Source organism: Garra rufa, chromosome 1 (genome assembly GCF_049309525.1).
Source record: "Garra rufa chromosome 1, GarRuf1.0, whole genome shotgun sequence".
Taxonomy (NCBI): domain Eukaryota; kingdom Metazoa; phylum Chordata; class Actinopteri; order Cypriniformes; family Cyprinidae; genus Garra; species Garra rufa.
This window is the reverse complement of record NC_133361.1, coordinates 45,098,129-45,114,611: the sequence shown is the minus strand read 5'-3', so window position 1 is coordinate 45,114,611 and position 16,483 is coordinate 45,098,129.

The following is a 16,483-nucleotide window of genomic DNA, read 5'->3' as shown; positions in this document are numbered from 1 at the left end:
CAAGATATATATCTTGCATATCGCTCGAGCGATAAGCAAAAAGTGAACTCACTTCTGTAATGGGTCACTGTTAGAGACGAAATGTTCAGTACATACAGTTGCAATTAAAATTATTCAACCCCCCCAGAGACTGCAGTACTTTACAAATGTTTTTTGCTCTTTCTGAAGATCCAGTACTAAATTGCATCAGTTTTCTGGCATATTAAAAAGTGATAATGTCAATATATAATTTAATGTTTTTGAGTTATAGGATTTTTTAATAACACAGCTATGCCAAAATTATTCAACCCCTATTCAACATTGCTGTTTTAAGACAGTTATTTTTATGGTCAGGAACAAAATTGTCTTAAAAAATTGCCTTAAGCCTTTACAAACTTATTCAAAATGGAATTAGCTTGGGGTGTTACACATAGTATACTCTTAGCCCATGATAGGGAGTAGCAAATATGGTAAAGTCAACAGAGCTCACACAAAATCAATAGAGAAGAAATAGTTTGCTATATTAGAAAGTCTAAAACTACATGAAGATGTCTAAGACATTACAAGTCCCTAGAGACACAGCTGGCAGCTGTATTCCTTAGATTAATGTGTGTTGAACCAGAAAACCTTTGAGGCTGTTGAACAAAAAAGTACAATATCATAAAATGTTTGATCAGATGTACAGAAATGTACAGCCAAAGACTTGCGAGATGACCAAACGAAAGGACGAAAAATATTTCAATGCTGTGTACAAGAGGAACACAAGACAAGTGTAGTCTTCATGTTGAGGAATCTTGCTGAACACCACTCTTCACCAAGAAGAACAAAAAGGCTGCCTTGAACATGCTAAAATTCATTTGGATAGACCTGTGGAGTTCTGGAAGATTGTTTTATGGAGTGATGTGACCAAACTGGAACGTTTTGGGCGTATAGATCAGCAGTATGTCTGGTGCAAAAATGACAAAGCTTATAAGCAGAAGAACACCATCTCCATCATCAAACATGGAGGTGAATCAGTCCTGTTATGGGGTTGTTTTACTGTAGCAGGAAGTGGAAAACATGACCATACAAAGGATATCATTGATTTATGAAAGTATAAGACCATTTTGGCAAACATTGTGATGCCTTTTGTGCGAAGTCTAAAGCTAATAATCAATGGACTTTCCTGCAGGACAATCATCCTAAAGTATACGTTCAAATCTACTTAAGCTTGGTTTAGGAATCTGTCATAGAATGTTTTTAAGTGGTCTGTTCTGTTTCCAGATTTACTTCTCATTGAAAATACATGGTTGAATTTGAAGCAAGCAGTGGCAAAGTAAAAACCAAAGATTATCGGTGATCTGAAAGCTTTTTCAGGGGAGGAATGGCCCAAGATTGCAGCAGAAAGGTGACAGAAGCATCTAAGCACTTCCAGGCAATGTTTATTGGTGGTTTTAAAGAATAAAAGATTCTACACCAAATTTACTTTCAGGGGTTGAATAATTTTGAACATGAATGTTTAGAGCCAATTCGATTTTTTGTCATTATTCATCAACTTACGTTCTCAGAATTACTCAAATGTGTATTAATAAACTTTCTTCAATAGTTTACTCATGCCTTTGTTGAATTGTTTTCACAAAATGTTCTCTGCAGCAAAATCTCTTGCAGGTCGAGGGGGCTGAATAATTTTGATTGCAACTGTAGGTAAAATCAATAATATGATAGAGGAAATAAAGTTTTCAATCATATTTTGATCAGTGCGCTGAAAAAAATCTGTAGTTCATTTGGAGCCACAAAAGCATTCTACCAATTTACTTCATAAAAGGTGCTGTTTCTATAATGACTAAAATCCATCTTCACATTTATCCTGTAGTTCTTGACATAAGCAGCAGGGGTCAGCATGTCCTGACTGTAAAACAGACAACCGCAAATCCCTGGACCTCATGTCTGCTGGAAGGTTTGTTAGTTGAAGGGCATGAGTACAGCGACAAAAGAAAAAACCTATGACATAATCTTTCTCGACTTTAAATAACGACACTTCATCTAAACACCCTTCCAACACTAATTAACTGACTTCTTCATATGGAACACACAGTCCTTCACATATACACACACATAAGATGTTTAATTACTAATAGTGAAATTATGCAATTCATCTGAGCACAACACCATCTGGAGTTACCAAAGTGATATTGAATGTCAAACTGAAGAACACATTCCTAAGGCGCACAAAAGTACATGAGATGACTCTTGCTTTGCTGCTCATATCTTGTTTCACTGTAACAAGAAGTTTGACGTTCAGTACATCCCCAAGAGTTAAAACAAGACAAGGACCACAGGTGACACTGTCCACGTGACTGCAAGCATGTATACAAGTGTTTATGCACATGAGTGGATAAATATTCTGGGATTTTTTTTTTTCACACTAAAACCACATTATAAAGAAAAGGAGATATGTATCAACATTATGTCACAAACGTTTTTTGACTGAGCTTAACTTTCACTGAACCCAAAACATTCCTTAAATTGAACTGAGGCCATTAGTTTAGTCATCAGTAACACATTTGACCGTCATTGTAACAGCTGCTGATGAGTTATAATGAGCACTGATTCAAGATGCTGATTAGGGCAATTATGTTGGCATCAGGCATGTGTGTCTCTGCTGTGACTGGAGCCAATAAACCATATGCATGTGTCAGGAAGAGTGTGAAGCCACCATGTGTGAAGTACAGCATTTCAGGCCCTTTAAGTTTTAGCAGTGTCTCTGGCACGACAAGGACAGCCAATCAAAACATGCCCCACCACAGAAAATACAACCTCAAGAATGGAAGACCAATAAAAAACCCTCGAGCAGGTCAGTAAAGAGGATCGGCGTGCATTTATAGCATGGACGCATGACATGCTTTCAAAAACATCCTGGTGCATCCCCACACATATACAGTACATTAAGCTGTTTGTTTGTTCCATAGTAACACTAAATCTCATCCTAATTGTATGGGAACAAATACTGTAACTCTATAGTGGACAACTGCACCTTCTCATTTATTATTAGACAAATAGATGCCTGGATGTATTTCTATACTCACACCCATGCAGAATGCACACTGTTTACCTATACGCTGATCCCGCCCAGTGCTGTTTACACATACTACAACCACATATAGATGCTTACGCTCATAAACCAACTGAATTTATATATGCTAGAATATTTGTAAAATAAATTGTTAACCACCAGGTTAAATTATTTCCTTTTAGCAAATAAAAATGGCAGCTAAAAAAGAGACTATGCACAAATGTCTACATTGTGTTTGGATCCTAGCAGGACTGTAATACAGTATGTCAGTGAGTGACACAGGTGTGTGTGAGTTCTAGCCTTACAACCAGTCAACAACGTCACTGTAAACAAGCCTGTGACAGCTACTTCTGAGACTTTTGTCTTTCTGTCATGTTTCGGCATGCTCACATTTGGTCCTCATTCTTGCACATATGCAAAAATCCGTATATACTTACATTTTACCATTACTATTTATAATGCTAAGGAAGATTTTTGGCAGAATATATAGTGAAAGCACAACTAATCTAATTGTTATTGCTTAAAATTAAATGTAAATAAATGTAATAAATTAATTCGCCCCCTAGTCTTTGCCCACTTAAGTTGAACTTTTATTCTTAGAGTTTGTGTTAAAACAGACTTGTCAGGCAAAACATGTAAAATAAGTGTTATCATTCATTTCAATAAAAAAAAAAAACTAAAACTACTCTAAAATGCATTTTCATGATTACAAAAGTTAAAATGAAAACGGTCACAAATGAATTTTAGTTTTAGAACATTATATACACTGCCGCTCAAAAGTTTGGGATCAGTAAGTCTTGTAATGTTTTTTTAAAGAAGTCTCATATGCTCATCAAGGCTTTTTATATTTGATCAAAAATACAGAAAAAAATGTTATTACAATATAAATCTTTTTTTAATATACTTTAAAATAAAATGTATTCTTGTGATGCAAAGCTGAATTTTCATCAGCTGTTACTTCAGTCTTAAGTGTCACAGGTTCCAAAACCTGTGATTCTTTTTTTTTTATCAGGATTCCTTGATGAATAACAAGTTAAAAAGAACAGCATTTATTCAAAATATCAATCTTTTCTAACAATGTAAATTTATGCTATCACTTTTTATTAATTTAACACTTCATTGGTGAATAAAAGTATTCATTTCTTTCAAAAAAAAAAAGAATAAAAATGTACTGATCCCAAACTTGTGAACATACATATGTATATTGTTAGAAAACCTTTCTATTTTAAATAAATGCTGTTCTTTTTAACCTTTTATTGATCTTTTATTAAAGTATCACAGGTTATTAAGCAGCACAACTGTTCTCAACATTGATAATAAATCAGCGTATTAGAATGATTTCTGAAGGACACCGAAGACTGGAATAATGATGCTGAAAATTCAGCTTTGACATCACAGGAATAAATTATATTTTAAAATATATTCACATAGAAAACAGTTTTAAATTTAAATAACATTTCACAATATTACAGATTAAACATCTTTAAAAACCAAAATCTTATTGATCCCAAACTTTTGAGCAGCAGTGTACATTAAACATGAAAATGCCACTGGCAATAAAACTAGACTGTGCCAAGAAATTTAGCGGTTAAATATCTTTAAATGATACCAGTAAGTTGGCAGCCCTAAAATACTAAGCTAAACTAAACTAAACTAAACTAAACTAAACTAAAATAAAATAAACAAACACACACAAAAAAAACTAAACTCACGATGTGATACGATTCTTGATATTGATTTACGATATGAAATTTAAGACAATTTAAGACAAATTATAAATGAAAAAGTATTCTTTTACTATTGCTTGGAAAAAATACATCAAAATACAAAACTAAACTGAAATATTAAAACACAAATAATAATAATAATAATAATAACACAAAAGAAATCTCTTCATATAAACTAAGGCTTTGTCTGTGCTTTTTCCATTTGAAATTAGAGGCAACCACTAATTTTAATTTTAATCACAACCCAAACAAAGATGCTGCATATATGCAGCATGGTCAGTTTTTAAATCTAAATTAGATTGTACAACTTAGAAATCTGAGCAAAAACAGAACGGTCTGACTTCAAAGTTGTGAAACTATACTACATAAAACATCTGTACGAAACAAAAACAGCAGACGGGCTAAATGAAAATGCAGATTCACTCACTGACAGCAGGTGGTGCTTACTGAACAGCAGCAATACAGCATTTCCATGATTACCGCTGTTAACAAAGCAGTCGCGCTTATCCACCTTTTTTTTTCAACGCAGAAGCCATCCTGTGGGTGAGCTATAGGGAAACAATGAGAGAATAACAGACATGGGGACTTGTGACTTGGTGACTTGGACTCGAGTCGACTCGAGTCGCTATTTTTATGACTTGTGACTTGACTTGACAAAAAATAAAATACTTGAGACTTGATTCGGACTTGGAAGTTAAAGACTCGGGACTTGACTTGACTTGAGACACGATGACTTGAATGACTTGAGTGTTAATCACATCATGTTTTCAGTTTGAATATAAAATATAGTCGATTACCCAGCTGGAGCGCAGGCTGAGAATAGCGTTGTCATGACTGGATCACGACACTATAATCAGTCATGCCCTCTCTCACATCAACATGTCAGCCGGAGGGGTACCGAGGGTCATCGCTTTCGGATTCAAAAATGTTTCGCAAGATGGAAAAAGAAGAACAGCGCTTTGCAAGACATGCCACATAAAAATTGCAGACAGCCAGACGACAACCTTCAAATTTCGTCCGTCATCTGAAGAGACATTCTGCCCAGTAAGTGCTTATCTATTTGTTAAAAAATGGCCCAAATATAAATGATCACATTCATCTAATCTTTCCTAACGATCAGCTAGCTCGCTGCCCCATGCAGGCCGTCAAAAAAACGCGTTTCTGTAGCAGGGGTGGCGCTAGGGCTGGGCTAAGGGGGCTTAAACCCCGAATGTTTATAGTAAAGCCCCGAATATTTTGTTACCTTGTCTTTCTCATAGAGCAAAACAATTAATCAGAAAATCAAATTTGAATAAGACTGCAGCTGCCGCGATTACCTAATCATGAAAAGTGCATATTACAGTTTTTATATATATTTTCCCCTTTGAATTAAAGGTACTTGCGCAGTGCTTTTGCAGCGTTAAGCATTGTAGCCAATCACAGACATGTCTGTTGAACGCATTGGCCAATCAGAGGAGTGCAAATGCGTCGCTGTGCTGAAAATGTGTTTTGCGCGAGCTTACCAAGTTCTACACTTTCACAAACCTGTCATTGTTATTGGCAGCAATAAACTTAAGATGCAAATAAGAGGTTCACTGCAAAATATTTGATATTCTTGATGCTGCTCTGATGTATATTGTTAGAAAACCTTTCTATTTTAAATAAACGCTGTTCTTTTTAACCTTTTATTGATCTTTTATTAAAGTATCACAGGTTATTAAGCAGCACAACTGTTTTCAACATTGATAATAAATCAGCGTATTAGAATGATTTCCATTACGCACCGCTCTGTTTGTTGTTAGGAAGACTAAAAGTTCAGCGGTCTATCATCATTGACAAAATTATTAAAGAGGTGAACGAATGCCTGGTAAAAAGTAGTTAGATAAACATTTAACATTTTTAATTATTTATTACATTTTGCCCTTTTGAATTGAAAATATGTTATAATGTCCTTTATTCATTTAGAGACAATGCATGCATATTTAAAAATAAAATATTATTTGCAAATAGTTAAAATTATTTCACTGATACAATAAGCCTTTCTTTCTTTTTCTTAATTCATTCATTAATTTAAATAAATATAGAGTGTGTGTGTGAGAGAGAGAGAGAGAGAGAGAGAGTGTGTGTGTGTGTGTGTGTGTGTGAGAGAGAGAGAGAGAGAGAGAGAGAGAGAGAGAGAGAGAGTGTGTGTGTGTGTGTGAGAGAGAGAGAGAGAGAGAGAGTGTGAGTGAGTGAGTGAGTGTGTGTGTGTGTGTGTGTGTGTGAGAGAGAGGAGTGTGTGTGTGAGAGAAAGTGTGTGTGTGTGTGTGTGTGTGTGTGTGTGTGTGTGTGAGTGTGAGAGAGAGAGAGAGAGAGAGAGAGAGAGAAAGTGTGTGTGTGTGTGTGTGTGTGTGTGTGTGTGTGTGTGTGTGTGTGAGAGAGAGAGAGAGAGAGAGAGAGAGAGAGAGAGAGAGAGAGTGAGTGTGTGTGTGTGTGTGTGTGTGTGTGTGTGTGTGTGTGTGTGTGTGTGTGTGTGTGTGTGTGTGTGTGTGTGTGTGTGTGTGTGTGTGTGAGAGAGAGAGAAAGTGTGTGTGTGTGTGTGTGTGTGTGTGTGTGTGTGTGTGTGTTTGTTTTTGTGACATATCAGGACACAAATTGGTGTAATAACATGGGTATGACATAGGTATTACAAGGAGAGGGTGACTTATGAGGACATTGCCCATGTCCCCACTTTTCAAAAGGCTTATAAATCATACAGAATACGTTTTTTTGAGGAATGTAAAAGATATGCACAGTCTCCTGTGAGGGCTAGGTTTAGGTGTAGGGTAGGTGTAGGGCAATAGAAAATACGGTTTGTACAGTATAAAAACCATTACGCCTATGGAATGTCCCCATAAAACATGTAAACCAGTGTGTGTGTGTGTGTGTGTGTGTGTGTGAGAGAGAGAGAGAGAAAGTGTGTGTGTGTGTGTGTGTGTGTGAGAGAGAGAGAGAGAGAGAGAGAGAGAGAGAAGAGAGAGAGTGTGTGAGTGAGTGTGTGAGAGAGAAAGGAGAAATGTAACAAAGTTTAATATTGTACGTAAACTCTGTGTTTGAGAGAGAGAGAGAGAGAGAGAGAGAGAGAGAGAGAGAGAGAGAGAGAGAGAGAGAGAGAGAGAGAGAGAGAGAGGTGTTCAGAGGAGATGTTAAGCTGTTATTTGTTTTATGGACTCGTTGGAAATTTAAAACATTTTAAACACTGTTGGCAGAAGTGAAAAATAAATGATTTTATGAAGTTACAATTTAGTTTGATTCCATGATGTATTTTACTGAACATGAGTATTTACAATGCAAATCCAAATTATTGTAATTTACTCAGTTATTTATATCTTGTCTTTTCACTTTATTAAGAACAGATTCTGCAGGTAAAATTACAATAATAAGGTGACTTGACTTGGACTTGACTTGACCTACTACAGGACTTGACTTGACTTGACTTGACTTGACTTGCCCAAGAAAAAAATACTTGGGACTTACTTGAGACTTGAAGGTTAAGACTTGAGACTTGCACATGTGTGACTTGGTCCCATCTCTGGAGAATAACAATATCAAACAGCAAAACAAGCTGTTTTGTACAGCTAAAAATAGCCGAGACCGGAATCCATAAAATGTACAAATGAAAATTGAAAGTAAAAGGTGGATAAACACAGCGTTAATATGCATTATATGAAGGTAAGAGGAAAAGAAAATGCCACCGAAACTTTTCTGAAGACAGTCAGTTTCCCTCAGAGATATATGTGAACCTAGACCACAAAACCAGTCTTAAGTAGCACAGGTATATTTGTAGCAATATCCAAAAATATACTGTATAGGTCAAAATGATCGATTTTTCTTTTATGCCAAAAATCATTAGAATATATATAAGTAAAGATCATGTTAAATGAAGCTATTTTGTAAATTTCCTATCGTAAAAATATCAAAATCTGCATTGCTAAGAACTTAATTTGGACAACTTTAAAGATGATTTTCTCAATATTTAGATTTTTTTGCACCTCAGATTCCAGATTTTCAAATATTGTCCTATCCCAACAAACCATACATCAATGGAAAGCGTATTTATTTTGGATGCTATATAAATCTCAATTTCAAAAAATGTACCCTCATGGTTTTGTGGTCCAGGGTCACATATTTATATAAACTCCCACCCCCAATTGTGTCACAATTCGTTTAACATCTCAACCAATTTTAATTGTCACATATTTGTATCGATTTTCGACCGGCTCGGGGTGTATCGTTACACCCCTATTTGCTATTAACTACGTATAAAGAAAATTGAAAATAAAATAGAAATGTGAACAAAATAAATAATTCAAATCTACAAAAACATTTGATAAAATTATTAACGTCTATATAATAGCACATCTAGCAACAGGAGCATCACCAAACACGAGGTGCACGTGCTCAGTCTGCTGCTGCTGCTGATGTTGTTGATGCTTATAGGATGATTATGATGATTAGCTGCTACTGTAGCACACTGGTGGACTCATTCACATAGGTGAAAACATCAAGGGTTGCTAAGCAACCATACTTGTGGCTGGGCCTTGTAAGGCTAGAGTCTGCAGCAGAGCAAGAGGTCGACACCCCTAAAGCCGAACTAAATATAACTTGAAGGGGCCAGAGAGAGAGAGAGCAGGAGAAAGAGAGAGAGAGAGAGAGAGGTTATTGAGTGAGGGTGTTGGGTTTTCTTTGGGATATCCTCTGCCCTCTTTTCTTTCAAGAATACCCAAGGACAACCCTGCTATTATTAATAGTGATAAGAAGCTGTTCCCTTAGAAATGTTCCTTCACTGTAAAAGCTGATAACTGTTTTTTCACAGCTGTGACATCTGACATACTCGCTCAGAAATATTCTCTTTCATCTGACAGCTCCCAACCACCCACATAAATAATGTTTGTGCCTGTCTTTATGACGGTCAGTGCATCTATTATTTCAGAGTGAGACGTGTCAAAACACATTAAATCATCAGTGGTTAAAATGTATGGAAGCCCGTTTCTGCCACAGAACTAAAATAATAATAGTAACTGTAACTTATGTCATAATTCTGACTTTTTTCCCTCTCAGTACTGATATACTCACATAAACTCTGAATTGTGAGTTATATTAACCTCACAATTGTGAGAAAATTTGTATTCTATTAATCAGAATATTGAGACGTAAACTCAGAATTCTAATAAATAAATTCAGAATTGTGAGGTGTAAACTCGGAATTGTGAGAAAAAAGGTCAGAATTTTGAGTTTATATCTCGCAATTCTGACTTTTTTCTTAGAATTGCACATTTACATTTCACAATTATTTGTTTATGTCTCACAATTTTGACATTTTCTCAGAATTGCAAGAAACAAAGCCTAAATTGTGAAATAAAAAACTTTTTTTTTCTTATAATAATTTCTTATAACCTATATTCATAGGTTACCATCACCCGACTTAAAAAAATAAGGAAAATGTTTTATTGCATTTGCTGCTAAGATAAAATAAGAAATACAATGTACAGTATAACACTATAAAAAAAAAGTAAAAAAAAAAAAAACAACAACTTTTAAACATGTAATTTAACTTGTGTAACCTAACATAGAAATTAATTTAATAATTTTAACTTAGATGTTGCCACATTTGGCAAATTTAGGTTACCTGACAAAACATTTTTATGCTTTATAGGAACATTTTTCAAAGCATGCAATAGATCCCTTACTAATGTGATTGTACAAAACATGAATGTCAAATAACAATAAAAAGTGCATTTCTGGGTTCATCTAGATGATCTTGAACGTATTCATGTGCCATCTGTGTGCGTATATAGAGGCGTTAGTCATTAAAGACTGGATTACGGCACCATACTTCGGAGCCACAAATTCAAATAACCAAGAATAGGGACAGTGCTGAGAATTTAACACCATTCCTGTCCAACACCTGTCACACACTTGTTTGGCACACACACATGTACATAACATACTGTATACTGTGTGTAAGATGTGTCAAATCACACTGGCTTCTGCATTTGCTAATACATTCATGTTCATTTAGGAATAAAAATGGATTAGGAAAGAAAGGCCACAGTAATGTGTTTGAAAATAATGTATTATAGAATTGACAATAATCTTCTTTCTCTACTTCCTCAAATGCACATTTCACTTTGTCACTTCTGATCTGATTTTTCTTTTTTTATATTTGTTTCCCTAAAATCCAATTTAAACTCATCTCACTCACCACTGTATATATTTAACCTTCAATTCATCCTAGCATCTTGGCTTTCCCGAGTCCCTCTTCTCTTTCCCTTGATCCGTCTTCCTGTCATCAGCAGCGTCTCTGTATGTTCCCCGGGCCAAGTGCAGCCCTAAAAAGGAAGACGCATACACAATGACAGAGCTACAGAAGGATAAATATACTCATAAAATGAGCAAATATTATTTCTTAAATCTTCCGGCACTAACCTGTCAGTTCCATGTGTCTCATTTCTCTCCAGCACAACCCTAAGTCATCCTGCCGCCCCGTCAATCACTTCACCAGCAGACGATCATCCTTGAATTATATTATATTATCATGTGCCATATATACAATTGTAATATTGTAAAATTTTATTTCAATATAAAATAACTTATTTTAAAGTATAATTTATTCATGTTCAATCCCACTAGGCTGAGCAGCTATTTTCATATTATTATTTTTATATTTTTTTATTATAGCTCAGTTCAGTCTTCATTGTAATATGCTGATTTTACGCTCAAGAAACAATTCTTATTGTTATTATTATTAATGTTGAAAACAGTTATGCTTCTTAATATTTTGTAGAAACCGGGGTACTTTTTTTCAAGATACTTTGATGAATAGAATGAAACAGCGTTTATTTAAATATAGAAATCTTGTCATGTACAGCTAAAGTCAAAAGTTTACATACACTTTGCTGAATCTGCAAAATGTTAATTATTTAACCAGAATAAGAGGGATCATACAAAATGCATGTTATTTTTTATTTAGTACGGACCGGAATAAGATATTTCCCATAAAAGACGTTTACATATAGTCCACAAGAGAAAATAATAGTTGAATTTTTTAAAAATGTTTTTTGATTTTTTAATACTGTGTTGTTACCTGAATGTTTTTTTGTTTTGTTTTTTTGTTTAGTGATAGTTGTTCATGAGTCCCTTGTTTGTCCTGAACAGTTAAACTGCCTGCTGTTCTTCAGAAAAAGCCTTCAGGTTCCACAAATTCTTTGGTTTTTCAGCATTTTTGTTGCTCTTAATGCATTGTTTTTCCTTCTGAATCTAGGGGTGTAAACTTTCGAATAGAATGAAGTTGTGTTTTATAATATTTTGCAGATTCTGCAAGGTGTATGTAAACTTTTGACTTCAACTGTATTTACTGTCACTCTAATCAATTTAATGCATCCTTTAAAAGAAGTAGTTCACTTTCAGAACAAAAGTTTGCAGATAATGTACTGACCCTCTTGTCATCCAAGATGTTCATGTCTTTCTTTCTACAGTCGTAAAGAAATGGTGTTTTTTGAGGAAAACATTTCAGAATTTCTCTCCATTTAATGGACTTCTATGGTGCCCCTGAGTTTGAACTTCCAAAATGCAGTTTAAATGCAGCTTCAAATGGCTCTAAATGGTCCCAGTCGAGGAAGAAGGGTCTTATCTAGCGAAACGATTGGTTATTTTCTAAAAACATTAACACTTATATTTATCAATCTCAAAGGCTCGTCTTGCCGAACTAGACAAGACAAGCATTTGAGGTTAAAAAGTATATACATTGTAATTTTTTTTTATAAAATAACCCATCGTTTTGCTAGATAAGACCCTTCTTTCCTCAGCTGTGATCGTTTAGAGCCCTTTGAAGCTGCATTTTGGAAGTTCAAACTCAGGGCACCATAGACATCCATTATATGGAGAGAAATCCTGAAATGTTTTACTCAAAAAACATAATTTCCTCACAACTGAAGAAAGAAATGAACATCTTGGATGACAAGGGGGTGAGGACATTATCTGTAAATTTTTGTTCTGAAAGTGAACTACTCCTTTAAGCATTATTATTATTATTTTTTCATCAAAGTGTCAATATTTTGAACAAAACAGTGCTGTTTGTGCTTTAAAATGATATATTACTTACATCTATCATGAATCAGGGAGTTTAATTCAGTGTATTATTCAAATAAGAATGTTTTGTAATTTAGTAATTTTGAACGTAAGAAATTCACTGTGAATGGTAAGAAATAATCTACTGCATTTTTGCAGCAATTTGACCTGTGCTGCAACATGAGCGCAGACATGCCAGCAGCGCCGGGAAACATTCTGTGCAGCGACAGGGATGTCAGAATCATGACACACAAGCACACCTGATGAGGCCCAGGTCAGAGAGGGGACAAAAGGTCAAAGTTTAAAAGTCACAGAGTCAGTGGGGAAAAATATTTTACGTACTGTGAAAAGAAACAAAGAACAGGCAAGAAAGACAAATGAAATGCACAGGATGTCTGAGGCCTGTGTGTGAACTGTAACCTTAACACTTACTATGATCCTGAATGGCTAAATAGCTGCTGTACCCCTCATGCTCTGCGTTTTTTGCAGCCACGCAAGAGCTGTGAGGGTCACCTCCCTTCCTCCATCCCTGAAATAAACACAAAAATCCAACAATTGGGTTGAGCTACTGCTGATCCACGTCACTCGGATCTATTTATACTGTACAGGACACACACAACTGCTGCTCAATCTACAGTTACACAAGAACCGAAAGGACCACCAGCCCCCCACCGACACAGACAACAGGGTCTAGTTCCACTGTAACACCTAAATAACAATAGTCAGGGGAGAAGAACAAGTCTTCACACTTATATTTCAACGAAGAATGGATTTCAGAGAATATACTGAGCATTATATGTAAACCAGCATGAAAGTACTGTTAAATACATTAAATTCATTGTATTATTTATATAGTGTTACAGTATTAATTCATTTAAAATTAGCTTTTATTTTTAGATTTTCAGTTTTAATTTGAGTGTTTTTATGCATTTGTCATTTTTTTTAGTAATTAAAGTACTTAAATTATTTTATTTCAGTTAGTTAATTCTAATAAGGTTCAATTCTAATTTATACATTTTTTTAAATCAAATATTAATATTTTACTTCAATTTGCACAGTTAAAAAAAGTTTTAGTTTTAATTAAAAATAACAATATGATTGTGCTATTTAAAAAAAAAAAACATGTTTTGTGTGCAAGTGTTGATGGATGAAAACATTATGTATCTGATGGGGGAATTAAATGTTCCTACTCTTGGAAACTACAAGCCCATATGATCCAAAAGTCAAAGGGCAGAGGAGCAGCTGAAGGGAAGCACAAACTGTAGGCACTTCATGTAGGCATGAACATGAGGTGTGAATAAAAGGAGGGGCTGAAGGATGTTTTGAGACAATTACTCACCCATCTGATAGTCTAATAATGCTCTAGTGTGTGTAGGCCTACATGACCAAGCGCCAAAATGATCAACCTTTTTGCATTGTTAAATAAATGTGGCCAAATAGAAATAAATAATGACGTGTCATGTTAGTCTAATGGTGTGGATTAAGTTTCAAGTGACATAAGAATGATGATAGCATGAACCCCTCGAAAGCAAATGAGCCTGTGACTTGATTTAACTGACCAACTGATTGTGTCACTTTCGATGTCTTAAAATATGATCGTCACCTTAACCTAGTCACACACTATCATTTTAAACAAATAAATATCTCCATCACACAATAATTGTACCTAGAGCTGGGTAGATTACTTACAAATTGTAATCCGTTACTGATACCAGATTACATGACAAAAATTGAAGTCAGTAACCCTTTACATTACACATTTTAGGTAATATAATCAGATTACTTTTGGATTACTTTTAGATTACTTTTGATTTAACTCGTTTATCAAATTGATTTAATTGGATTATCTTGTACCACAATGATGTAAAAAATGCAAAGAGTAAGAAAATATGTTCTATTTGTTGTAATTTACAACATAAAGTGCATGAAACATTATATCACATTAAAGTTGCTAAAACTACGGGTTTGTAAAGGAGTTTAATAAAAAGCTAACAATTAATTAAATACATTTTTTAATTAAAATAAATCATTTTACAACAAAGTCTGTTTTAAAATAACAATTAAAATAAAACACTTACTAAAAAAATATTAATCAACATCAAAGAAACTGTGAACATGCAAATGTGATGCTTAATTATTGAAATATTTATTTTATCTCAGGGGTACTTAAAGTAAAACATATAGTAGTCAACATTTGAAGTGGATCATAAAAGTTCAAAGTTGAAGTTTGATTTTAGGACAACTTTCATGAAATGTTCTGATCCACTTCAAATATTGACTACTGTATACTTAAAGTATATTTGGTGAATAAGGTTTAGATGCCAAAAGTTTTGGAATGCCTGCATTACATAAATAAGAAATAATGTGAATATATGCATTTGAATGAGTCTGAAAGACAAAAGCCTTCCCAAGGCTTAATAATTCATGGTTAAAAAAAAACATAGTGATAACTCAAATTAAAAATGAATGTGTTCATCAGTAGTTGATGCAAACCTGAAATAATTTTTGTAAATCTAGTGGTCAAATGCTGTAGTCGCCACCTGACTAATGACTAGTCTATGTGTGAATGTGCACAAAACTGGATGAAAAAAGAAATTAGGGAGAATCAATGAATTTTGAATAGCTTATTCCTATTGTTTGAATAATATGTAATCATGTAATGCATAAAAAAGTAACTGTAGTGTGATTATGAGTATTTTAAAATGTAACTTACTCTGATTACAAGTACTTAATTTTTGGAATCTGATTACGTAATCCAGATTACATGTAATCAGTTACTACCCAGCTCTGCTTGTACCCAACTTCACCCATTGTGTTACTTTACCTATATTCACCATAATTACCACATTTACAGTAATTAACTGAAAGCATCTAGTTGAATTAAAAATTAAGTCTGCTAATGGCCATTAAATGGGCTGAAACCGTACAATGGTTTCTTCCTGTTCTTGAATTGGTTTGGCAAAAATGATTTAACCAGTCATCTGTCACTGTCTATTCTTCCAAACAGTCTGTCAACAAGACAAAAGATCTACAAACTTCTTCCATTTCTAACATTTATATCTTAACAGTCTCACTGTTTCTTTCCCTCTTTATGTACTCTTGCTAATGATTCCCTCCTCAGACTTTTTTACAGCACATTTGCAATGTCTGAAGAATTGTTTTAGCCTCGCACACTTTTTCCATAGCTGTTCATCACAAGTGCTAATCCTCTCCGATGATCTGACGACCTTCATATATTTTCAAACACATCTTCACACCTTCACGTTCTAATAGAATGGATACATTTTAATCCTGTACCACGTAATTATAACAAGGCCCTGTAAATTTTTAATCCCCAGAAAAAGCCAAGCCCTTGGTCATCCCTTACTGCATATCAACATCCAAAAACCATTTGAGCAATCACTCATTCGACCCCCACCAGCACCACAATTCCCCATTCACAGTCTCCATCCTTGTTCCAAAAACAGACCCCAATTTCAACCCCGCTTTCAAGGCTGCTCACCCCGCTGCAGTTGTCACCCAATTGCTCCAATCACACCCCTTCATCTCTCTTCCCAAGGCCATGCCCCTTCCTCACCATATTTGTCAGATCTCAGCCAATAGGGGGCCTCCTCTGGGTGTGACCTGGGAGATGGTTTGCCTGGTGTCTTTATAAAAC